Source organism: Molossus molossus, unplaced genomic scaffold, assembly GCF_014108415.1.
Source record: "Molossus molossus isolate mMolMol1 unplaced genomic scaffold, mMolMol1.p scaffold_m16_p_12, whole genome shotgun sequence".
Lineage (NCBI taxonomy): Eukaryota > Metazoa > Chordata > Mammalia > Chiroptera > Molossidae > Molossus > Molossus molossus.
Window position 1 is genome coordinate 4676069 of NW_023425347.1, and position 27000 is coordinate 4703068.

The following is a 27000-nucleotide window of genomic DNA, read 5'->3' on the forward strand; positions in this document are numbered from 1 at the left end:
CACTATTATGAACATGAAAATGAATATTTTTATAGAAAATATTTTTGCACATTTACCCAGTTATTACCTTGCATTACATTCAAAGAGAAATTGCTGGTCAAAGGATGCACATTTAAGGTCCTAACATGTATTACCAAACTAGCCTACAGAAAATCTTTATCAACACATAGTCTCACAAGCAACAATGGGTATTAAACATGTTTAATGTGTAAAGCAATCTGACAGGCAAAAGGAAATAAATGGTTTCAATTTGCATTGTGTATGAATTCCATTTTCACTACTTTTGCATTTTTATCAAGTCTTTTCCCTTGATTTTAAGATCTTTTACCAGAGAACATTAACTCTCTGTCCATTATAGACACTATTAATATCTTCCCCATTTTACCATTTGTCTTTTCACATTGTTTATGGTTCTCTTTGCCCTTAGGAAATTTTCAGTCTTTTGATGTCAAAAATATTGACCTTTTCTTCTCTAGTTCTACAGTCATGCTTTCATGACTTTGGAAATCACCTTTCAAAGTCACTTTAATGCCATGTGTTTTATCTACTCAATTATTAAACTGATCTGAAAGTTATTTTTGAGTATTGACTAGCTAGTTGATCACAGTACCATTTCACTAACCAATCCGCTGTTTACTGATCTGAATAGCCACTTTAATCATTGACAAAAATTCTCATTTTGTATCCATTTCTGGACAATCTATGTTTTGTCCCACTGATCCATAACATAATGATTTAATTCCCATTTTATCATTAAATTATCTCATAGGACAATCAATCTTCAGTAAGGTTCCTTAGTACAGATGAACTTTAAAATATTTTTCAGGTTCCGCCCTAGCCAGTTTGGCTCAGCGGTTAGAGCGTCGGCCTGCAGTCCAGAGAGACCCGAGTTCGGTTCCCGCTAAGGGCATTTACTGCGGTTGCAGTTTGTCCCTGGCCCTGGTTGGGTCATGCAGGAGGCAGCCACTCGATGTGTCCCTTTTACGTCGATGTTTCTCTCTCTCTCTCCCTCCCACTCTATCTGAACAAAAAATGGAAAAATGTCCCTGGGTGAGGATAAAAAAAAAAAAAAGAAAAAAAATATTTTTCTGGTTCCAAAATTAATTATACCAGAATTCTTATGGGAATTATCACCACCCTAACCATACTATACTTGCATTTCTTTGTCCACTTCAACTAAGTAGTAAGTTCCAGGAGAGGAGAGTTTTTCTGTTATTTTCTGTTATATACACTGTTGTATACCTAGCATTTAGAACAGTACCTGGCATATAACTGATGTTCAACACATATTTGTTAAATGAACAAATGTTTTAACTACATTGAATTTACTGATGATTTAAGGACATTTAAAATATTTACAACTTGGGAGACTTCCAGTCACGACGGCAGAGTAGGTAAACACTGTGCTCACCTCCTCTCACAACCATTTCAAAATTACAACTAAATTATAAAACAACCATCATTGAGAACCACCAGAAGACTACTGAATGGAATATAACTAAAGACATATTAAAAAAAAAAAAAAAAAGCCATGTAGAGACTGCTAGGAGAGGCAGAGATATGAAACAAGCAGGTACCACACCAAAAGTGTGGCAATTAAGAATAGAGAGGGATGCCCTGGCCAGTCTAGCTCAGTGGTTAGAACATCTGCCCGTGGACTAATGAGTCGCAGGTTCCATTCCCAAGGGTTCGTACCTTGATTGTGGTTTGGCCCTGGCCCTGGTCTGGGTCATGCAAGAAGCAACCAGTCTCATGTCGATGTTTCTCTCTTCCTCCCTCCCACTCAACCTGAAGATAAATAGAAAAATGTCCTCGAGGATTGGGAACAAAAAAAAGAATAGAGAGGGCTATCTCAGCTGCAAAGGTACCTCTGAGGAGCGAGGAGGGGTCCCAGCCCTACATGGAGCTCCCCAACTTGGGGAATCAGTGCTGGGAGGAGGAGTTCCTAGTAACACCTGGCTGGAAAAACAGAGGGGACTGCATCTGAGTGAGACGAAGGCTCTGGAGACTCAGGAATTCCTCTTGAGGGGCTCGTACATACACTTGCTTGTTCACAAACTCACTCACTCTTGGCTCAAGTGCAGGAGAAGCAGCATAAAAAGCACCAAGGAGCCCTGGCCGGTTTGGCTCAGCGGTTAGAGCGTCGGCCTGTGGTCCGGAGAGACCCGGGTTCGGTTCCCGCTAAGGGCACGTGCTTCGGTTGCAGTTTATCCCCGGCCCTGGTTGGTCGTGCAGGTGGCAGCCACTCGATGTGTCCCTTCACGTCGATGTTTCTCTCTCTCTCTCCCTTCCTCTCTCTCCCTCCCTCTCTATCTGTACAAAAAATGGAAAAATATCCTCAGGTGAGGATAAAAAAAAAAAAAAAAAAAAAAGCACCAAGGACATACAGGGAGGAACTAAACTGAGTAACTTCAGGGCTACAGCTGGAGGGACAGGGGTCAAGGTTGCTCTCTCCTGGACAGAAGTGCTAACAGGTGCCACTGTTCCTCTGTTGAACTCTCTTTTCGCCCAGACAGCCTGATGCAGGTGGGCACCAAATCAGAGCTCACCCTTAACCTGGATAACACCATTTGCCCCATCCTGATGATTCCCAAACCCTGTTCCACCCAACTTGCATGCATGGCTGAACTTCTTGCCGAGGCTCTTCCACACAAGCAGTCTATCTAAGTTCTGGCTGTGGACTTCCCTAAAATCTCTCAAAGGCCCACAAACCATAAACAAGCAGCAACTAAACTCACCATGCCCTGCACATCTTGATAAGCAGCCCCAAACCCAGCACATTCAGCAATTGGTCCCAACTTGCATTATTACTCCCATCAGGTGTTCCCAAGCCACACATAAGCAGCAGCTTAAACTAAGTGGGCCCAAGCCCAGCACAAGTGGCGACTAAACTCGGATCACACTGTTGTACCCACCAAAATGTCCCAACCTTGGCATTAGAGGTGGGCACCCTCAATTCGCAGCACAGCCTCTCCCAAGCACATCCAAGGTCAGTACAAGTGGCAACCAACTGCAAATCACTTTTTACTTCCTACAAGGCAGTCCCTAACTAGGCACAAACAGCGACTGTCAACATACCCAGAGGCCAGCTTCAGACCATGTCAGAGCAATATCCAAACAGCCCCACAACAACACACCCAAAGGGAAGACTCAGCTGGCACAAGAGCCACGCTAAATCGACTCCCACTATGTGGGGGGCAGCCCACACGTACACAGATCGCCTACTAGTAACAACCAGCATTCAGCCAGTCAGCCTGAGGGTCAACCCTAACTACTAATGTGCCAACAGCAATCAAGGCTCAACTATAACAAGAAGGCATACACAACCCGCACAAGGGACAACTCTGGAGCACTTAGCTCAGGAGACCAGAGAGACTGCACCATGGGGCCCCATAGGAAACCTACCACATAAGGGCACTCTGCCAAGACTGGGAAATGTAGCTGATCTACCTAATATGTAGAAACAAACACTGGGAGTCATCCCAAATGAGGAGACAAAGAAACATGCCCCAGATGAAAGAATAAGGCAAAACTCCAAACAACTACATGAAATGGAGACAAGCAACCTACCAGATACTGAGTAAAAACCCTGGTTAAAAGGAAGCTCAATAAATTTTGGTGAAGAAGAGATGAACTCACTGAGAACGTCAACAAAGAGATAGAACATTAAAAAGGAGACAGAAAACATAAGAAAGAAAAAGTCAGAAATGAAGAATACATTAACTAAAATGAAGAACATATTAGAGGGAATCAACAGTAGATTAGATGAAGCGGAGGATCCAAGGTAGCAAAAAACAACCAAAATGGCAACAACAAAAAAGAAATTTTAAAAAATGAGGATAGATTAAGGGACTTCTAGAAGAACATAAAGCACACCAACATTCACATCATAGAAGTACCAGAAGGAGAAGATAAAGGGATTGTAAACCTATATTTAACAATAATGACAGAAAACTTCCCTAACCCGGAGAAGGAAATAGATGTACAAGTCCAAAAAGCAGAGTCATAAAAAGACTTACAACCAGGATTACTCTACCCAGCAAGGCTATCATTAAGAACTGAAGGGAAGCCCTGGCCAGTTTGGCTCAGCGGTTAGAGCATCGGCCTGCAGACCAGACAGATCCAGGTTCAGTTCCCGCTAAGGGCACATACCTCGGTTGCAGTTTGTCCCTGTCCCGGTTGGGGTTGTGTGGGTGGCAACCAGTCAATGTGTCTCTCTCTCTCTTCTTCCCTCTCTCCCTCCTGCTCTATATGAAGATAAATGCAAAAAAAAAAAAAATGTCCTGGGGTGAGGATTTAAAAAAAATGAAGGGAGGATAAAATGCTTCCCATGCCCTGGCCGGTTTGGCTCAGCGGTTAGAGCATCCGCCTGCAGTCCGGAGAGACCCAGGTTCAGTTCCCGCTAAGGGCATGTACCTTGGTTGCAGTTTGTCCCCGGCCCTGGTTGGTCGTGCGGGTGGCAGCCACTCGATGTGTCCCTTTCACATCGATGTTTCCCTCTCTCTCTCTTTTCCTCTCTTTCCCTCCCACTCTATCTGTACAAAAAATGGAAAAACGTCCTCAGGTGAGGATAAAAAAACATAAAAATAAAAAAAATAAAATAAAATGCTTCCCATACAAGAAAAGGATAAAGGAGTTCATCATAACTAAACCAGTATTACAAGAAATGTTAAAGAGACTTCAGTAAGAATAAAGTAATTGAAAATGTGAATACAAAAATATAGAAAAAAAAATTTCTCACTAACAAGGCAAACACTTAATAGTGGATCTGCCAACTATAAAGCTAGTACAAAGGTTAAGAGGCAAAAGTAGGAAGATCATGTGTAATTATAACAGTAATGAAGGAATACATACAAATACAAACACACAAAAGAAGAAATAATAACAAAAACATACAAGCAGGGGAGAGTAAAAATTACACTAATTTTAGAATGTGTTAGAATTTCAGCAACCATCAACTTAAAAAAGACTATTATAAACATAACTTAGTATATATGCAGCACATGGTAACCACAAACCAAAAATCTACAACAGATATAAAAGAAATAAAGAAAAGGAAATCCAAACATAACACAAGAGAGGAAGAGAGGAAGAAAGGAACACAGAACAACTATAAAAACAATAAAATGGCAATTACTACATACCTATCAATAATTACTTTAAATGTAAATGGACTAAATGCTCCAATCATACAGGGGCTAAATGAATAAAGAAAACAAACAAGGCCCGGCACATATGCTGCCTACAAGAGAGCCATTTCAGATCAAAAGACACACACAGACTGAAAGGAAAGGGATAGAAAAAAATATCTCATGCAAATGGAAACAAACAAAAGCTGGGTAGCAATACTTTTATCAGACAAAATAGACTTTGAAACAAGGCTGTACCAAGAGAAATAGAAGAGCATTTCACAATGATAAAAGGATCTCACAAGAGGCTATAACTCTAGTCAACATTTACATACCCAGTGAAGGAGCACCAAAATATATATAACAAATAATAACATACAGGGAGAGACTAACAGTATTGCATTAATAGTATAGGAGACTTTAACACTCCATTGACATCAATGGATAGATTATTCAGACAGAAAAGCAACAAAGACATCGTTGCCTTGAATAACACATTAGACGAGATGGATTCAATAGATATTTTTAGAGCATTTCACCCCAAAGCAGCAGAATACATTCTTTTCAAGTGCACATGGAACATTTTCCAGGACAGACCACATGTTAGGACACAAAACAAAGTCTCAACAAATTTAAGTAGATTGCTATCATATCAAGCATCATTTCCAATCAGAATGATATGACTAGAAATCATTTACAAAAAAAAACAAACAAACTGAAAAACACAACCACAACTAAGCTAAACAACATGCTACTAAACAATTAATGGGTTAAGAATGAGATCAAGGAAGAAATCAAATGATACCTTAAGACAAATGAAAATAAAAACAATACAACCCAAAATCTGTGGGAAAGACAAAGCAGTTCTAAGAGGGAAATTTATAGCAATACAGACCTTCCTCAACAAACAAACAAACAAAAAAACTCAACTAAACAATCTAGCCTCACACCTAAAGGAACTAGAAAAAGAACAAAGTTCAAAGAGAGTGGAAGGAAGGATGGAATAAAAATCAGAGCAGAAATAAATAAAATAGAGACTAACACAAAAGAACAATAAAACCAAGAGATGGTTCTTTAAAAACATAAATAAAATTGATAAATCTTTAGCCAGATCATCATAAAGATGAGAACCAAAATCAATAAAATCATAAATGAAAGAGGAGTAACAACTGACACCACAGAAATACAAAGAATTAGAAGAAAATACTATAGACAGTTACATGCCAACAAACTGGACAACCTGGAAGAAATGAATAAATTCCTATAAACATACAATCTTCCAAGACTGATCAAGAAGAAACAAAAAAATGTGAACAGACTGATAACTACTAATGAAATGGAATCAGTAATTTTAAAAAAGCTCCCAACAAACAAAAGTCCTAGACCAGATGACTGCACAGGTGAATTTTACTAAACATTCAAATAAGAATTAATACCTATCCTTCTCAAAATACTCCAAATAATTGAAGAGAAAAGAAAGATCCCACACTCATTTTGGGAGACCAGTATTATCCTGATACTAAAACTAAAGACACTACAAAAAAAAAAAAAAATTATAAGATAACACCCCTGATGAACACAGATGCAAAAATCCTCAACAAAATATTAGCAAACCAAATTCAGTGATACATTAAAAAAATCATATACCATGATCAAATGGGATTTATTCCACAAATCAATTAACACAATACACCACATAAAAAATGAAGGATAAAAATGATATGATCACATGTAAAGATGCAAAGAAAGCATTTTACAAAATCCAACATCTATTTATGATAAAAACTTTATATAGTTCAGCATAAAAAAGGTCATATGACAAATGCACAGCTAACATTATACTCAATGGTGAAAAGCTGCAACCTTTTTCTTTATGAGCAGGAACAAAACAAGGATGTCCATTTTCACTTTTATTCAACATAGTGTTGTAGGTACTAGCCACAGCAAACAAACAAGAACAAGAAATAAAAGGCATCCAAATTAGAGAGGAAAAAAAAAAAGTAAAACTGTATTATTGTAGATTACATGTTACTATACAGGAAAAACCCTAAAGATTCTGTCAAAAACTATTAAAACTGCCCTGACCAGTATGGCTCAGTTAGTTGAGCATCATCCAATACACCAAGAGGTCACTGGTTCTATTCTGGTCAGGGCACATGCCCGGGTTGTGTTGCAGGCTGAATCCCCAGTAGGGGGCGTGCAAAAGGCAGCCAATCAACGTTTCTCATTGATCTCTCTCTCTCTCTCTCTCTCTCTCTCTCTCTCTATCTCTTCTCCCTCCTTCCCTCCCTCCCTCTTCCTTCCTCTCTAAAATCAATAAAAACACATCTAAAAAAAACTATTAGGACTAGTAAGTAAATTCAGTAAATTAGCAGAATACAAAATTAATATTCAGAAATGAGTGTCATTTTTATACACCAATTATGAACTATAAATTTTAGCAATTAAGAAAACAATCCCATATACAATTTCATACAAAAAAATAAAATACCTAGGAATAAATTTAACCAAGGTAGCAAAAGACCTGTATTTGGAAAACTATAAGACATTGAAGACGGACATTAAAAAATACACAAGTAGCCCAGCCAGTGTGGCTCAGTGGTTGAGCGTTGACCCATGCACCATGAGGCTACCAGTTCAATTCCTGGTCAGGGCAGGTTGTGGGTCAAATCTCCAGTGGGGAGCATGCAGGAGGCGGCCAATCGATGTTCTCTCTCATCGATGTTTCTATCTCTCCCTCTCCTTTCCTCTCTCTTTAAAACCAATAAAGAAAAAAAAATTTTTTTTAATACACAAGTAAATAGAAGAATATACCATGCTTATGAATAGGAAGAATTAATATCTCCAAATGTCCACAGTACCCAAAGCAATCTACAGATTGAATACAGTCCCTATCAAAATTCTAATGGCATTTTCACAGAACTAGAACAAATCCTATAATTTATACAGAACCACAGAAGACCCTGAATAGCCAAAGCAATCTTGAACAAGTTGGAGGTATCACACTACCTGACATCAAACTATATTGTAAGGCCACAGTAATCAAAACAGCATGGTACTGGCACAAAAATAGATACACAGATCCTTTGAACAGAATAGGGAGCCCAGAAATAAACCCATGCCTATATGGTCAATTAATCTATAACAAATGAGGCAAGAACCTACAATTGGGTAAAGACAATCTCTTCCATACATGGTGTAGGAAAAACTGGACATATACATGAAAAAAAATAAAATTAGACCACTTTCTTACACCATATACAAAAATAAACTAAAAATAAATTATAGACCTATAAATGTAAGATTTAAAATCATAAAACTCCTACAAAAAAACATAGGTAATAAACTCTTTGACATCAGCCTTAGCATTGTTTTCCAGGATATGTTCCCTAGGGCAAAGACAACAAAAACAAAAATAAACAACTGGAACTACATGAGACTAAAGAATTTTTTCACTGCAAAGGAAACCATCAACAAAACAAAAACCCAACATACTGAATGGAGAACATACTTCCTCTGATATATCCATTAAGAGATTAATATCCAAAATATATAAAAAACTCATATAGCTCAACATCAAAACAACAATCTGACTTAAAAATGACATTTCTCACCCAGTGGGTGTGGCTCAGGGGATGGAGCAGTGTCCCAAGTACTGAGAGGTCCCGCTTCAATTTCCAGTCAGGGAACAATCCCGGGTTTCAGGCTCGATCCCCAACAGGGGGCATGCAGGAGGCAGCTGATCGATGTTTCTCTCACACACTAATGTGTCTCTCTCTCTCCCTTCCTCTCTCTCTAAAAAATTAATAAAAACATTTTTTTTAAAAAAATAGACATTTCTCTAAAGAGAACATACAGATTTCCAACAGACCCATAAAAAGATACTCAACATCACTAATTATCAAGGAATGCAAATTCAAATGACAGTGTGATACCAACTCACACCTGTCAGAATGGCCATCATCAATAAATCAACAAACAAGTGTTGGTGAGGATGTGGAGAAAAGGAAATCCTCGTACACTGCTGGCAGCACTGTAAATGGGTGCAGCCACTATGGAAAGCAGTATGAAGTTCCTCAAAAAATTAAAAATAGAACTATCAGGTGACCCAGCAATTCCACTTCTGGGTATTTATCTGAAGAAATCCAAAACACTAATATGAAAACAGATATGCATCCCTATGTTCACTGCAGCATTATTTACAATATCCAAGATGTGGAAGCAACCTAGGTGTCCACTGATAGATGAATGAATAAAGGAGATGTGGTACATATATTCAGTGGAAAATTTCTCAGTAATATAAAAGAGTGAAATCTTGCCATTTGTGAGATGAATGGATCTAAAGAGTATTAGAGTGTGTGCCACTTTCCTAAAACTTAACATGCAGCTAACGTTGGCCAAGGCATTGAGAGATCCCTGGAAACGGGGATCAAACTTTATAGGGTAATATTAATCTAAATGAAATAAGTCAGACAAAGACAAACAGCGTATTATTTCACTTACATGTGGAATCTAAAAACCAAAAAAACATACAAACACAACAGAAATGAACTCCTTAGATAGAACAAATTGATGGTTGCCAGATAGGAGGGCAGTCAAGGTGATGGGTAAAGAAGGTCAAAGGATTAAGAAGTACAAACTGCAGGTTATAAAGTCATGGAGATGTAAAGTACAGCACAGAGATTATAGTAATATTATAATAACTATGTATGGTTTGACATAGATGATCACAGTTATCACTTCATAACGTTTAATATAAATGTCTAATTACTATGTTGTATACCTGAAACTAATATAATATTATATGTCAACTGTAATTGAAAAAAAAATTTTTTAAAGACCCTCCACCAGCAAAAAGATTATAATTTGCTGAAGGCTCAAATGATGGCTTGTATTTTTAGCAATAAAGCATTTTTAACTGAAGTATGTATACTGCTTTTTAGATGTAATGTCACTAAACACTTGAGACTACGATACAGTATAAATGTAATTTTTACATGCACTGGTAAACCAAAATATTTCTGTGGTGCGTTTTATTGCAGTGGTCTGGAACCAAACCCACAATATCGCCAAAGAATGTCTGTAAAAAAATTGTAAAAAAGTGTGTGTGTGTGTGTGTGTGTGTGTAGCACATATAATATATATTTAGCTAATCATTTAGAATTTTAAAATACTTCCAGAAACTTTTTCTATACATAGTAAAATCATTCTATACAGAAATACATATTATAAGAATCTTCCATGGGACAATCTTCTGACCAGATGTTTGGAAAATTTTTAGCCTGCCTATCAGGTGACCTTTCCCAGACAAAAGCCTATTGTGAGGAAAGGGAACATCTGCCCAACTGACATCACCCAAGCACCCATAGCTTCTAATAAAAAGGTGACCCTTTGTCCAAAACCTGGAGGCGTATGGTTCTGACCGATGCTTGGTGGCTACCATCCTCCAGCAGGGATGCCAGGCTAGCACCTCATCACTCTTGCCCCCTGGGAACAAGGACAGTCTGCAGGTCTAGATGCAGGGAATCCAGGCCTACCACCTCAGCTGCCTATTGCTCAGAAAGTATCAGCTTCCTTAAAAATACATTCAAGGCCTAAAAAAGGCCCCAAATCTGGCAAGAATCTGACTTGTTTTATGTGACAGATGCAATGAAAATCCAAGCATTTGGATTAGTAATGTGTATGAGCATTTTCAGCTTGTGCAAATAAAAAAAGTGTATTTTTTTAATTTATAGATAATATAATTATATATGTATAAATATATTATATAATTTTGTTATTTTTAAATGTACAGAAAAGGTGCCTGGAGGTAAGTATTCTAAAATGCTAAATGGTTTTATTAATAGTGGTAAGATTATCAGAAATTAAACAGCTTATCCAAAATCACAGCTAGAGTTGGGATTCAAAACCAGGCTTTAGTTCTATGCTATCCTAATTCTCCATGTGATTTATTTTCACTTTTTATTATGGAAAACTTTAATATACATAAAAGAAGGGAGATTAGCATAAGGAATCTCCATTTTCCCATTATCCAGCTTCAACATTTTTTCTCTTGTTTCAATTACCTCTCCTCCTCAAAAAATTTTTATGTTGTTTTTGAGGGGATATTTTAAAGGAAATCCCAGGCATTAATTTCATCCATAAATATTTTAGCTTGTATCTCTACAATGGACTTTATACCCAGCCCAAGTTCAATTTTTCTATATTGTCTCAAAAACTCATGTTACAGTTGAAGTATTAAAATAAGGATCTAACCAATGCTCCTATGGAAGGAAGAAAGGGAGGGAGGGAGGAAGGAAGGAAAAGAGAGAGAAAGAAAAAACAAAAGCTACCTTTGTACAAATATTTATGCTTGTATGAATATGGAGAAAGGCTGAGAAGGATAAACACCAGAGGTTAACATTATTGAGAGAATGAGACGGAGAGGGTAGAGGGGTCAGGGAAATCATGTTTTTACATACATTTTTATATTGCTTTCCCTGTGAGAGTGAGCATGTATATAAATTTCTTAGAGAGACAGTCTGGATTTGGACTGCACAAAAAGGCCAATTCCAAAGCATGTATGGAGCAGCCCTTATGGATGGGGATCCAAGGCAGAACACAGCTTCCTTAGACACACTGACTACATAGTGTTTCCTCTCCGCAGCTGTGGACTTGCTCATTTGTCCTGCGAATGAATTATCTTAGAAAAAAGAATTATAACCAGTAATATCCTCTATATTTTAAAAAAAGAGAAAAATGAATTACTGTATCAAGGTTCCTGATAAAGAATTGTCCTCAATGGTCTTGTCTGTATTATATTCTTTCCTGTACTCCTAGCACCTAACCCAGTGTCAGAGCAAAGCAGAGTATTTGGTAAAATGGTAGCCGGGCTGAAGAGATCCAGGAACACATGGGTTCATTGGCAACTCTCCCCTTTTGGCTCTTAAACAACAGCAGCAAAACTCAGACCATATGGAATTCCAGCTATGAGAAACCACTGAGATGTGGCCTTTGAGAGAGATGTCAGCTTGATTTGTCCTACTGAAGGACAGAAACTCTTCCTTGATAAGCCCATGCACTATTTTTTAAACCAATAAATCTGTTCTACAATAGTAATTGCCAAAAACTATTAATTATAGAAGCTGAGAGTCCTCTAACTACATCCTAAAAGTTTACTCAATCAACCTGACAGCGCCTCTTAACACTCTACAGGTGTGCTAAATATAAAGGCAGGCTATTTGTTCACGCCACAGCAAAGAATTAGAGATGAATCAAATTAACCACAAAGACCTGAGCAGAACAACTCTTCTACAGGTTGCCTATTAAAGACAGCAGATGAGTTCAAATGTGGCCTCTAATTGTAAGGTGCAAGAGGTGAAAAGTTTATATCTATTACCACTTCCATCAATCAGAAATTCTAATATGTAGAGTCAGATCTTTAATACTGTGTCCCCTTTTTTACCAAAAAAATATTTTAAATGTTTAAATCAAAATGAGTTTTACCCATCATAAACTATACATTTGAAAAATACTTCTATAAAAACCAAGCCAAAACTAATTAAAGTTTGAGTTTTTAAATTTTAAAACACCACACACACAAAAAAAGGAGCAATACTGAGAATATATTAAAATATTCCAACTTTTCAGTTCTAAAAAATGAAAAGTCCAAGTAAAGATAGTAATTTTTTTTCTTAGATTTAAAGATGGACTTGTGTTCAACAGAGATGCATTGAGAAATACTATTTTTTTAAATGTTGCCAAGGTATTGTGGCTCTAACAAAAACTGTTTATCTTTGTAAGAAAATCAACTGTTCTGCAGGGTTACTCCCACTTTATTAGCTAGTATAAAATACTTCTCTTTTTCCTGCTCATTGTTCATTCCTAAAAGATTTAGCACAATAAAAAAGGAGGCAGATATAGAGAAATTCAATTCAATCAGGATTTATCCCTTTAAAGTTCCAGATCAAATTTCAAACAGGTCAGCAATGACACTGGTGAAACTCAAGATAGTGGGTACAGGGTCTGGCATGACAGACCACTGAAGCAAAAAAGCTGGGTGACTAACAGATGATACACATCCGTGGCATTTCTATCAAATATAAGCCTAGAGCATTTCGCAGCTCCTGTAAAATATTTCTGAGTTTCTAAAACATACATTCAATTCTATTTATAATGATTATTTCACAATAACCGTAACTTATCAATTATATATACATATTTTTTCACCTGCTAGGTAAAAGACATAGGGTAATGTAAAAGATGTAAGGTAATGACTACTACTAGGCACATATTGGCTATAATTGATACAAAAAGTTACAGATTGTATGAATCCATTTATAGGAAAGTTCAAAATAGGTAAAAACCCATAGAGACAGAGAGTAGATTAGTGGTGGCTAGAAGAGGGGGAATGGGGAAGGACTGACAGTGGGTTCAGAGTTTCCTTTTGGAGTGATAAAAATGCGCCAGAATTAGTGGTGATATTTGCACAATTTTGTGAGTATACTAATTTTGCTTCAGAATTATTTTGAGCATTAGATTATAATTATCACCACAAACACAGAACCAAAAAGAAAAAAAATGGACAAAAGTGGAAATACAGAACGATAACATTTTTTATAAAAGCATTTGAGCCCTGGTCAGGTAGGTCAGTTGGGTAGAGCATTGTCCCAATACACCAAGGTTGCCAGGTTTAATGCACCAATGAATGCAAAAATAAGAGGAACAACAAATTGATGTTTCTTTCTCCACCCACCACTTCTCTCTCTCTAAAGGAAATAAATAAAAATTTTTAAATAATAAAAAATAAAAAAGCATTTGACACTACTAAATTACTAAAGTCTTATTCAAGAGCAAATGAGACTAAAGAAAACAGTGGCCAGGACTGCAAGGGTGAGGGAGTGGAGGAAGGCTTTTTACACAACCAGTGACATAAACTGACTTCATTTGCAGTCGTCCCTCGGCCACTTCACCCTTCGACAGTCGCAGCTTCACTCTATCACAGCTTTTTCAAATGTAGTATAGTATTTGAAAAAACTGCAATAGAGTGAAGCCTCAACCACTGAAGTGCAAAGTGGCAAGGGACAACTGTATGTAAATAAAAAATCCTACTTCATGGAAATTCATTTATCACGGTAGAGTCTGGAACTCATTCACCGTGATAAACGAGGGCCAACTGTATAGTCATGTGCAGCATAATGATGTTTCAGTCAATAGCAGACTGTATATACAAGGACAGTGGTCTCATAAGATTATAATGGAGCTGAAAATTTCCATTAACCGCTGTAACATCAGCAATGCATTACTGATATGTGTGTGGTGACGCTGGTGTAAACAAACCTACTGTGCTGCCAGTTGTATAAAAATATGGCACAGTACAGCCAGTGTGGTTCAGTGGTTGAGCACTGACCCATGAACCAATAGGTTTCGGGTTCAATTCCTTATCAGGGCACATGCCAGGGTTAAGGGCTCAATCCTCAGCAGGGGGCGTCCAGAAGGCAGCCAACTGATGTTGATATTTCTCTCTCATCTATGTTTCTCTCTCTCCCTCTCCCTTTCTAAAATCAATAACATATTTAAAAATAAAAGTGTAACAATTATGTGTAGTACATAGTACTTGATAATAACAACTGTTACTGGTTTATGTATTTACTATACTATTCATCATTATTATAGAGGGTACTCTTTCTACCTACTAAAAAATAAGTTTGCTGAAAAAGAGTATGCCGTTATGCCTGCCGCAGGTTCATACATTCATGTCTTTTGATTGCATCATTTCTCCTGTGCTTTGATAGTCTCATGTTGTTTTATAAATTTAGTGTAGCCTAAATGTACAGTGTTTATAAAGTCTGCAGTTGTGAACAGTAATGTCCTAGACCTCCACTCACCACCCACTCACTAACACACAAGCAACTGCCAGTCCTATAAGTGCCTTAACAGGTGTACTGTAATTTATCTTTTATAATTGTATTTTACTGTACCTTTTCTATGTTTAGATATTTTAGAAACACAAATACCATTATTACAACTGTCAACCATATTCAGTATAGTAACATGCTGTATAGGTTTGTAGCCTAGGAGCAACAGGTATACCATACCACCTAGGTGTGTAGTAGGCTGTACCATCTAGGCTTGTGTAAGTGCACTCTGTGATGTTCGCACAAAGACGAAACTACCTAATGACGCATTTCTCAGATTTTATTCCCATCAGTGAGTGCACAGGACTGTACTGAAACTCAGGGTTAAAAGTAGTGGGAAAAGCAGCATAACAACAATAAACTACATACATTAACCCTTCTAGAAAATGTCAATGGCTTAGACTTTCCAGTCCTGAACAACACATCAATAATAGCAACTCCATTCCAGCAAGACTGTGGAGAAGACAGGGAAATAAACAAAACAATGTAAAATCCCAACTGATTCTGAGCCTATACTTACTTAAATTACAAAATACTTGACCATCTCAACAAGAATGTTCAGGAATGAAGGAGAAACAAAATCAAGAAAATATTGCTAAGCCATTTATAATGAAAGAGTTAAGAAAAACTATATTGTTCTAAATTTACATCATTGCATAAAAACAAAGTTTCATTTGTCTCAAGCTGTCAAATCTTTATGATGAAATAAGCTAATTATTACTGCTGACAAACATAGTAAACAGGTATGCCAAAATCAATGTAGAGTCTCAAAAAAAGTCAAGGAATCAACTGTCAGCTTAAATTGATTAATTTTATTAAAATTGTTAACATGACAATATGTCATGTAACGCCCAGATTTTTTTTACATAAGCAGAGTTGGATTAATGTGACCCAAATTTTGTATAATAGCTTCCCCAACTTCTAAAAATACATCAACTTTGTCACTTATCTTAAATTTTCTGCTTTACTTCTCTAGCTCTACCTCAAATGAAACTTCTTCAAGGCCATATATCTGACATAGTGAAAGCAAAATAATCACAGCACTCAACAGTGTCATTAACATTTCTGAGCCCAAAGGGATTTAAACAGGCAGATGCTAAGTAAAGTGCCTGTTGGGAGAGAGCGGCTGCAGAGCTGAGACTGCGCCACAGCTGTGAGGGATTGAAGCTACTAGCTATGGAATCAAGCTTGGGAGAAACTCTGGGCACAATTCCGGCATCCGAAATAAATTAAAGTAAACAGTCTTGCTCTCTCTCATCCACCCTGTTAGCAGCCTCTGGGCTGAGCTGAGACCACACACTCAGACCACACAGCGCCAGCTGAACTCCTCGCACGCAACATCTACAAGCTGTCACTCGGCAGCAGAGATGGAAGAAGAAGGGAGGGCTGGGGACTGGGGGACGCTGCGGGGGAGAAGGAGGTGGGGGGAGCAGAGGAGAGTGAGAAAAGGGAAAGGGGGGAGGGGAGAGAGGAGAGGCTCCTCTACTTACAGCTGGGTAGAATGATGTGTGGTATGGAGAAAGGAAAAAAACCTCCCTGAGAAAACAAGCTGGTCATGGCCTTGTGTAGCCTTGACCTGTACTCCCCCATACCAATTTAGCAGTTGATGAAGGATTAACAAAGCATCCATTTAACATCAATTAACCTCCTATCCATCAAAGGTCAAAAGAGAAAATTACCATTATAAAAGCATTTCATTCAAATAAAGCCAAAAGGCCACATTTTCTTATAATTTATAATAATTACTTAAATAAATGCATTTTCTATTAGATTTATGTTATATTAGTTTTAACCCTTCTGCCTCTTTTCCTTTAATGAAGCACACAGGATAAATTTAAAGTGTTTCTTCAAAAGAGGTCAGAAAGTTTTAATTTTATAATTTCCCCATATTTCATTGTGGCAGAATCTTTACTTTTCCAAAATATTTCTTAGTAGAGTAACTGACAGCAAATTATTATTTTTACTTAACTTCAGACTAAAAATACATATAAAAGTAACTAGCAGCAGTAATATTATGGGGGGGAATGTAATCACAAAAATAGCTTTAGAATTTTTGTACTATTCAGTTAAGAAAAATTTTGCTTATTTAAATAGCAGACAAGAAATCGGCACAAAACGAGTGCACGAATGTCGTACCCTGTCAAGTCCCCAGAGGCTCAGCTCAGTTCAGCTAAGGGGATTAAGGCCAGGAGTTGGAAATATAGGAGTTCTGATTCACTGAAGACTTGGAGAACCTTCACCAAATAGACCAAGGAAAGCCTCTGATGTCAAAGTACTATTTTCTTAGATCAAGCCATAGAAAAGTATAAGTTTCCCCTCCAAAACACCAAAAAAATAAATAAAAATAAAAATTCCCACACTGTCTGGCCGGTGTGGCTCAGTGGTTGAGCATCGACCCATGCACCAAGAGGTCGCCGGTTCCATTCCTGGTCAGGACACATACCCAGGTTGTGGGCCTGATCCCCAGTGGGGGGCAGGCAGGAGGCAACCAATCGATGTTCTCTCTCATTGATGTTTCTATCTCTCTTTCCCTCTCCCTTCCTCTCTCTAAAATCAATAAAGGAAAAAAAAAATTCCCACACTCTTTCTCTTCCCATGCTATTCAAACTTCCATCATGAAGGAGCCAATCTGAAAGGCAGAACCTTATGACACCAATCCAATCCCACTAAGTGAGAATCTACATTCTGGCCATATGTGTGCACATTAATGTTTGAGAAGCACTAGGTAGACTTACCCAGTCCAGAGCCATCTTGGATCCAAAGGACTCCAGAAAAATCTGGTTGCAGAGCTTCAAAGTTTTGACAATAAAATTATACTCAACCAGTATCTCAAGCCACCCAGCACCATAATCAAACTATTGACTTTACCACATCTCCCATGAGTCATGTTCAACCTAACAAAGGATAGACACCTCTTGGGGCTGGGCTGAGCTGGCCCCAAAAGGGATCTTCCAGAAAAACTGGAGAAAAGGTCTTAAGAAATGGTAATTTACTTCCTTCAGTTTTCTGTAAACTCCGGCTCTATTATTCTTGAGCAGGGTAAAGGTTAAGTTGTATCAGCTCTACTGTACATTTTACCATCTAACAGCAGAGGGTGGGACAAGTCTTAGCAACAGGGTCATGAACTCTTTTATCCAGTTTTCTATAATAATCTCTGTCTCCTGCTCCATCTCAAAATCATGGTTAACAAAATTATAACCATGAACCAATCTGAAGGAATCCATGGGGTACAAATTTGTACCATGAAGACTCACTGGGTCCCAGAAGGGACATGTGCAGAAAGGAAGTACTGAACAGATAAAAGATAAAGCATCCTTGCTTTTCTGGCTGTTCCCCTCATTACTCCTATAAACAAGATAAAACTTAAATATGCTGCTTTTAAATAAAAATATAAGTATTTAGATTTTAATTCATTCGAAAACAAAATCCAAAATCCAATGATTTTTTAAAAAAATAACATAAATGGCAGTCAATTTGGGGGGGAGGGTATCTTCACCCCGGATACAAAATTTGGAAGTAAGGGATTAAGAGAATGTGAGGTGACTAGGAAAGAATACTGAAAGCGAGAGTGTATACCAGGGAAATGCCTGACAATTTGGCTCTCCAAGTTCCCACATAACTGATCTGTTACATAAATTCTTAACTACCCAATTCCTTTCTTAAAACAAGCACTGGATTCCATCTTAATTAGAACGGTCAGTTAAAAGTCTCCTTCTTTATTTCCCAGTAACCATAAAATCGCCTGCCTCAGCAAACTAAGTCTCTTCCTAGAGGGCACTAAATTTTGTAGCCAAAAGCTATACAGTCGTCCCTGGCCACTTCACGCTATGACTTTCGCAGCTTCACTCTATCACGGTTTTTTGAAATATATTCATTAAAAGTTGATCGAGACAGTGAAAATAATACAGCGTGCGCTCAGTTGTCTGAGTCAATTATACACGCCTGTATTACAATTAAAATTAAAATTACCGTACATATGGACTGTAGGCCTATGCATTCGAGCACCCCAGGAAGCCTTCAATGCCAGGTGCAACCCCAAGGGTCTGGAACGGATTAACAGTGATAAAGGAGGGACGACTGTAGGTCTAAGGATGGCTGGTCCTCTAACTCATTCCGTTATCGAAGAAAAGCCTGAATGGTCTTTCTCCATTGCTAGTGAGCGCGGGGTCCATATGATATCACGAGAAAAAGAATTTTCTGAGAATCGCACAGGAGGATGAGTGATTTTTATTTTCGTGGAATTACATCCTTGGGTTTGGAAAGCCCCTTTTCCCTTAACCCAGTCCTGCAAGATTGCAGCTGGAGATTCAGCAGAGCTAGCAGCAAAGTCAGTGTCCAAAGTTTCCTTCCATGGTGGAGCTGGGTCTGGCAAAGCATTAGGCTAGTTCTAGTCGATCAGTCCATTGTGTGAGGTCCACATGGCTGTGGGCCATGTGGGCGAATGCAGGGGAACCAAGAGAGAACACCCCCTGCAACAAGAATCCCAAGAGCACCAGAGAGGAAGAGAGAGAACTCCTTGCTTAGGGAATTAAATATCTTAAATCTTCCAACACTTGCAGTGGCCACAGCTACTTTGGCCAATGAACTGTTCCCAGGTGTAACTGACAGGCAAGTACCTTCCCTAATTTCACCCAGACTTTCTGGGCATGCATCTAAACTGCTGCTTCTTGGCAAAGCTGCAAATAACTATAATATTGGTCTTCCTTTTGCTCCTTTCCAGTTATTCATAATTAGGGCTAATTACATCAGTATCTACTCCACTGCACACTGATGACACACCAAAAATAAACCAGGCCAATGCAGATCCATTCCCCCTTTGCTACCAACACCTAAAAAAAAGTGAAAACAACCCTGGCCGGTTTGGCTCAGCAGTTAGAGCATCAGCCCATGAACCAATGAGTCACGGGTTCGATTCCAGTCAAGGACATGAACCTCGGTTGCGGTTCATCCCTGGCCCTGGTCAGGGTCATATGGGAGGCAACCAGTCAATGTGTTTCTCTCACATCTCTCACATCGACATTTCTCTCTCCCTTCCTCCCACTCTATCTGCAGATAAATGGAAAAATATCCTCAGGTAGGATTAAAAAAAAAAAAAGTGAAAACAAAACACTCAAAGAAGATATGCTGCTTAATGTAAGAAAGAAGAATAATTTCATGTAAAAGCATAGCATTATTCACTCATGAATCTACTGCCAATAGCACCCATGTCCCTACCACTCCCTCTTTAGTAGACGTACTAGGTGAACAAAAGATTACTTCTTGATATTTTAGGAAACATAATTTTTCAGGAGAAAAAAATGTGTTTTTCCCCAAAAAAAGACAGCTCACCTGGACAATATTATCAAATAAAGTTGATTTCTATCTTTGTTTAGTCCATCAAGAACATCTGGAAAAGAGCAGAGAATTTTAACGGGAATGTGAATTCAAAGGAGGATGTTTCTTACTGTTGTTTTCCTGTTTTGCTTCATTGTTTTCTGTCTCCAAGCATGTCTAAAGGCTGACAGGAAGGGAGTGAAGTGCTTCCAAAGACAGGAGTGGATAGGATACAAAGCCTAGGTTCAAGGATCGTCTTAATGTAAATACAATCTCTTCCAGTATAACTGGGGAAAGAGAAAAGTTTTTCAGGAAAAAGAGCACGGGATTCTTCTCTGATAGTTCTACTAGTTATGAAGTAAATAGTAAGATTATCTACTAACGGTATAGATTATATGAAAGGATGGGGGTTTTAAAAGAGTGGAAAATTATTCAGATTCTGCAAAAAACAGAACTAAGAACTGATGAGGAAAACTCTAAAAAAGTCTTGGATGGCCAGTTGAAATTGGTGAACATTAATTTATAGGGGTACAAAACCAGATGCTAGGATTTTCCCCTGCTAGTCTCAGCAATTCAGTTCAAGCATTAAAGAAGTAAAGAATTAGGGTGGTCCAGGCTAAGAATTTGCCAGCCAGAGGATACAGATGGATGATGACACAACTGAGCATACCAGCATACCAAAGATCTGGTAAAAGAACTGGTGTAATGGAGGTAACTGAGTGGGACTTAGAAAGAAGAAAGACTAGCCCTGGCCGGTTTGGCTCAGCGGTTAGAGCATCAGCCTGCGGTCCGGAGAGACCCGGGTTCGGTTCCCGCTAAGGGCACGTACCTCGGTTGCAGTTTGTCCCCGGCCCTGGTTGGTCGTGCGGGTGGCAGCCACTCGATGTGTCCCTTTCACGTCGATGTTTCTCTCTCTCTCTCTCTTCATCTCTCTCCCTCCCACTCTATCTGTGCAAAAAATGGAAAAATGTCCTCGGGTGAGGATAAAAAAAAAAGAAGAAGAAGAAGAAGAAGAAGAAAGACTAAAAGCAAAGAGCAGTAGGTCTGAGCTTTGGATTTCAGAAGTGAACCAGTTTCAGGCTGGGGCACATCAGTCCAGCTCCCCTACCCTCAACAACACCTCAGACCATTACCATACTCCTCCTCTATGGCTCCAGCTCTCAATGGGCTCTACTTTCTCCTTTTGTCCCTTCCAGTTGTTGTTAAGTTTCTCTTTGGACCTCACTATCTCTTGTTTGTTCCCTCATGCTGTCATTCCTCTGCAAGTAGACCCTTTATTAAAATCTCCTTATTTGAACCATATGACAGAAATTCTGATTCCAGCTGAGGCTCTGATTTATCCAGATACTCATTATAATGTCATTCACATGGGGGCTTTCATTAAAATTAAACTAAAACCAAATATTCCTAGCTTTTTGTCCTGTTCTGTCTTTCAATAAAATTATAACACAATAAAAGTTAAAATTATATACCCTCCATGAAACCAGACCACCAACTTACAAGAATACACTCAAAATGGATAAAAGACTTAAATGTAAGTCACGAAACCATAAAAATCCTAGAAGACATAGGCAGTAAAATCTCAAATATCTCTCGTAGCAACATTTCTGCGGATATATCTCCTTGGGCAAGGGAAACAAAGGAAAAACAAACATATGGGGCTACAGCAAATTAAAAAGCTTCTTTACAGCAAACAAAATCATCAAAAAAAAAAATGAAAAGGGAACCCACAGTATAGGAGAACATATTCACCAAGGACACATCGCGTAAGGGGTTAATCTCCAAAATATATAAGAACTTACACAACTCAATACTAGGAAGACAAACAATCCAATTATAAAATGGGCCAAGGACCTGAACAGAAATCAGCATCAAAATGAAAAGGGAACCCATTGTATGGGAGAACATATTTGCCAATGATACATTGGATCAGGGTTAATTTCCAAAACATAGAGTACTCATACAACTCAACCAAAGGAAGACAAACAACTCAATTTAAAAAATGGCCCGAAGACCTGAATAGACACTTCTCCAAACAGGACATAAAGATGACCAAGAGACATATGAAAAAATGCTCAACATCACTAATCATCAGAGATGCAAATTAAAACCACAATGAGCTATCACCTCACACGTGCCAGAATGGCTACTGTCAATAAATCAACAAGCAAGTACCGGTGAGGATGTGAAGAAAAAGGAACCTACTGCATTGCTGGTGGAAATGCAGACTGGTGCAGCCACTGTGGAAAACAGTGTGGAGTTTTCTCAAAAAATAAAAAATGGAGCCTGGCCGGTGTGGCTCAGTGTATTGAGCATAGTCCCAAGGACTGAGAGGTCCTTGTTCGATTCCGGTCAGGGCATATGCCAGGGTTGCAGGCTCGATCCCCAGTGGGGGACGTGCAAGAGAAAGCAGTTCAATGTTTCTCTCTCACACTGATATTTCTATCTTTCTAAAAATAAAAAATAAAAAAAAAAAATATATATATATATATATATATAGAGAGAGAGAGAGAGAGAGAGAGAGAGTAAATGGAACTGCCATTTGACCCAGTGATCCCACTTCTAGGAATATATCCTAAGAATCCTGAAATATCAATCAGAAAGAATATATGCAACCCTATGTTCACAGCAGCATCATTTATAATATCTAAGATCTGGAAAGAGTCTATGTGCCCATTGGTAAATGAGCAGATAAAAAAGCTTGGTACATTTACATAATGGAATACTCCATGGCTGTAAAAAGGAACTCTTACCTTTTAGGACATTATGGATGGACCTGGAGATTATTATACTAAGTGAAACAAGCCAGTCAGAGAAAGTCAAATACATTTGATCTCACTTATATGTGGAATCTAATGAACAACAACAACAAACCCTGATGAACAAAATAGAGCCAGTCATGGATACGTACAGACTGACAGATGTAAGAGGGGAAAGGGGGAGGATGGGATGAAAGGTGAAGAGAATAGCCAAAGAACATATATGCATATACCATGGACACAGCCAACTATGTAGTTACAGCCAGAGGGAGGGAAGGGCAAGGGTCTGTGTGGAAAGGAGTGAAGAGGAGCGGAGGGGAATGGAGGACATCTGTAATAATGTCAACAATAAAAAAAAAGAAATCATATACCATCCAAAATCACAGAACTCTGTAAGTAGAAAAGGCCTTAAAAATTCATTTTGATGAAACTAAGAGCCAAACCTGCCAAAAGCAGCACAGCTGGCAAGTGGCAAAGGGAGAACTCATTCAGTGGTGCACAATGATTACTAATGCCAACTTTGTGCCAGGTAACATTCTAAGTGCCTGCTTGTGCAGTCCACCTTGTGCAGTTTACATTCTAATTAACTAAAGTCCAGGCTTCCCAAATCCTGGTGTCCACTGTTCTCTCTATTACTAGCACCAAGATTTACTGTAAGTGGGAAAGACTAAGTAGAAGGAATTACTAAAACCAAAACCATAAGTAAAGCAAACTATATGGTCCATTCCAGTATTCAGTTAAAGAATATTCATACAGTTTTTCAGCAAACCTAATACAAATTTTAAGAAGAAAAAAAAAAAGGCCTAATGAGTCAGTTTCAAATTCCTATGCCTGACCTGCAAATCACTCCAAAACTCAAAATGCACTCACTCACCAGTCAGTGGGCTTTGCTCCTGATATGCTGCCCATATGTTCACCTGCCTTCCCTCTGAAGGGCCACATCCTTCCCACTGGAGGTCTGACCTTCCCAATTACTCTACTCCAACAGATCCTTCCCTTCTCTGAATTCTTGCTCTACTTACACAGAATACTACAGTTTCATTTTTAACTATTTTTGGAGAGGGCAAAAATCCCCTTTCTGAATCTAGGCTAACATTATTTTATTCCCAATGTGTGTCAGGCATAGGCCAAATTGGGAGATAGAAAAATGACTGAGACTAATCCCTGTCCAGCAAGAGCTTAGTCTTTTGACAGATATGTAAATACCAGTAATAGCTACAGCCCCTAAAACAACACAGGGATAAGACAAGTGCTAAGTGATTATAGGATTCACTGAGTTAGAAAACTTTACAGCAGGAAGAACTGATAAATAATCTAGTTTTATGTGTTCTCTAACTACAGGAAAATGGAGACCAAAGCCTAAAAAGGCTAATTCAGCCCAGGAAACAAAGCAGATTGGTGGTTGCTTTGACTACTAAGCCAAATATCTTTGACTCTGTAATTGTCAAACTGGGGTTCAAGGATTCCTATAAGTGTGTCCACAGCTTCAAGATTCATAATTTCTCTACAATTACTTTAAGTTTGTGTATTTATATCAATAATAATTATTTTAAATTAATAGAAACACAGACTGAATCGTGTGATTATAATTGAACACTACTCCCATGTGGGGATCCAGACCACATCGCCCAGGGTCTGAGAACGATCTACACTCCAGCATTCTGCTGAACACAGTGGTCAAGGTTATTTCCCATTCAAGTCCATTTCGAAATCCTCTCTACTCAACACTGGCCTGAAACACATCCATTCAATGAACACTTAAGCTCCTACTATGTGGTAGGTGTGTAGGAGGACTCTGGCTAGATGAAGAGGAGTAAGCTGGAGAGTGGAGGGAAAGTAACGGAGAAAATAACTTATAACCATTTCCTACATGGCCTAATCCTGCCACTGCCTGACACTAGAAATTGTCCACAGTCCTTTATTAGAAGAGGCCTCTGCCCAGATTTCGAGTACCAATTTCTTTCCCCATAAGATTTACATAATATTTGTGGAATGGAAATTTAACTTAGCAGGTGAACAATGGTCTTTTTGAAAGAGAATAGTTCAAAATGTACAGGAAATTAAATGCCTGACAAGGAAAAAAAAAATCATTTTCTGAAACTTCAATCACTGTCCCAAGTCACATTGGGGGATCCTCTGATTCTCCGCTTAAAATGCGAAGTTTCTAGTTAAACAGAAGAGAACGTGTAAGAAGCACACACCAGCCTTCTATTACCCGCCCTTCGGAGTCAACAGCTCTGGGCGCACAGGTGACCTCGGGGCGCTCTTGGACTTCAGCTCCTTTGTTATTAGCCGCTCCACCGAGCCTGCCCACCAGCTACCAGCACAAAGTATCCCGCACCGGCAGGGAGGTAGGTCCCCCGGACAGTGCACCCAATGGTCCAGTTAACGCGTGGCTGATTTTTAGAGTCTTTTTTTTTAAGTTTTCCTTGTAGGTTTATTCAAGATTCGTAAAAACAATGACACAAACTGTCTCATACTTATGAGTAGGATTAACCTTCAGCGATTAAACGAGCTGCTCACTTCCATTCACGAAGGGCGTACGGGGAACCGGGAGGGTCCACTTCCTGGGCCTCGGGCGGGCACCTAGCGCCGCGGCCCGAGGCGAGCGGCCGCGCGCGGGGGGCGGGCGGCCCCGGGACGCGACACGGGCCGCGGCCAGCGCGGGGCTGGTTTCCGCGGCGGCACCACCCCGGCGGAACCCGGCGGTCAGACGGCAATGCGACGACAGTGACAGATGCCTGGGAGCCCAGCGCCGCCCTAACCTGAGGCGACTGCGCGCGGCCCCGATCCGGCCTCAGACCCAGCTCCGCGGCCGCGGCGAGGGCGGCTCCGTCCCGCAGGCCCCGGCGCCGCGGGGCGCAGGCGGCGAACCGACCGCGGCTCCCCTCACGGTCGGACGGAGGGCAGACGACAGACGCGGGCCGATCGCCGCTCCATCCGCCTCTGCGGGAGCGGGCCCGCCGCCGGCCAGGGCGTCCGGGCCCCGTCACGTACCTCCACCTGCCTGCCGCCCCTCCTGCGAGCTCGGACCGGGTTCCCAGCGCTCCAGCGAAGAGCTGTCGGGCGGCGGCCCACAACCGCCGGCCGTCCACTTCCGCCCGCCGGGAGCGCCGAGGGCGTCGATGCGCCGCGCAGCTGAGCGCCGAGTCTGCGATGGGCCGGGGCGGGGCGGGGCGGGGCGGGGGCCGGGCCGGCCCGGGAGGGCGGGGCCAGGACAGCAGGGGCCCCAGGGTACAGGGGCCGCCCGAGGCCCTGCGAGCTGAGGTGACGCACAAACCGCAGCACCCCGGAAGTGTGGAGGGGCGTGCCAGTCTGCAGCCTGCACGTCCTGAGCGTTGGCCGTGTAAATTCAGCCAACTCAGTGAACGCGCCCGTGGCAGGCGCTCGTGTGCAAAGGTGGATGACTGGCAGGCACCAGCACCTCCCTTTTAGGGTCCCTCTGGGCCGAGGGTAACATGGCAAGAGGACAAGGAATGTCACTTAGGAACGGGAGCAGTCTAGTCAGGAAATGACCTGAGGATGGCGGGAGGTGGTGCCGGGAAAATGACAAAATACTCTTCTGGTTGCTTCTATTTGATTAGCAAAAGCAGCAAACTCATCCGCAAGGAAGGTTGGAGGAGAAAGAGTGAAATCTTTGTGTTGGATATTGAGAAGCAAATTACTAAGAAAATGTGGTAAGATTTCTAGGCAAGGGTGAAAGGCTTCTTGGCATGTGTTGTCCTAAGTTTAAAATGGACCTAATCATCATGCTTTTGTATGTTTTGGCTACTGTGGTAGTTAGAAAATTCATTGTAACCGAATTTGGGGTTTTACAAGGCAGAAGGAACAGGGAGCAAAGGAGTTGAGAGTCTATGCAAAGAATGACGTTATGGAAGATGGTGGAGTATAAGCTTGTGTGAC

At 39.9% G+C, this 27000-nt stretch overlaps 1 protein-coding gene across 2 annotated transcripts in view; it reads right to left on the bottom strand.

Annotated features, from left to right (window-relative positions):
- The window catches only part of EXOC2 (exocyst complex component 2), a 206102-nt gene extending 179910 nt beyond the window's left edge, over positions 1–26192 (bottom strand). Inside the window, exon 1 of one of the 2 annotated variants that reach the window (XM_036257405.1) lies at positions 26095–26192. The gene's annotated coding sequence lies outside the window, so the exon portion shown is untranslated. Of the gene's footprint in view, positions 1–20353; positions 20373–26094 lie in introns of those variants that run through there. The other variant, XM_036257404.1, reaches the window with a different exon arrangement.
- Between the last annotated feature and the right edge of the window lie 808 nt (positions 26193–27000).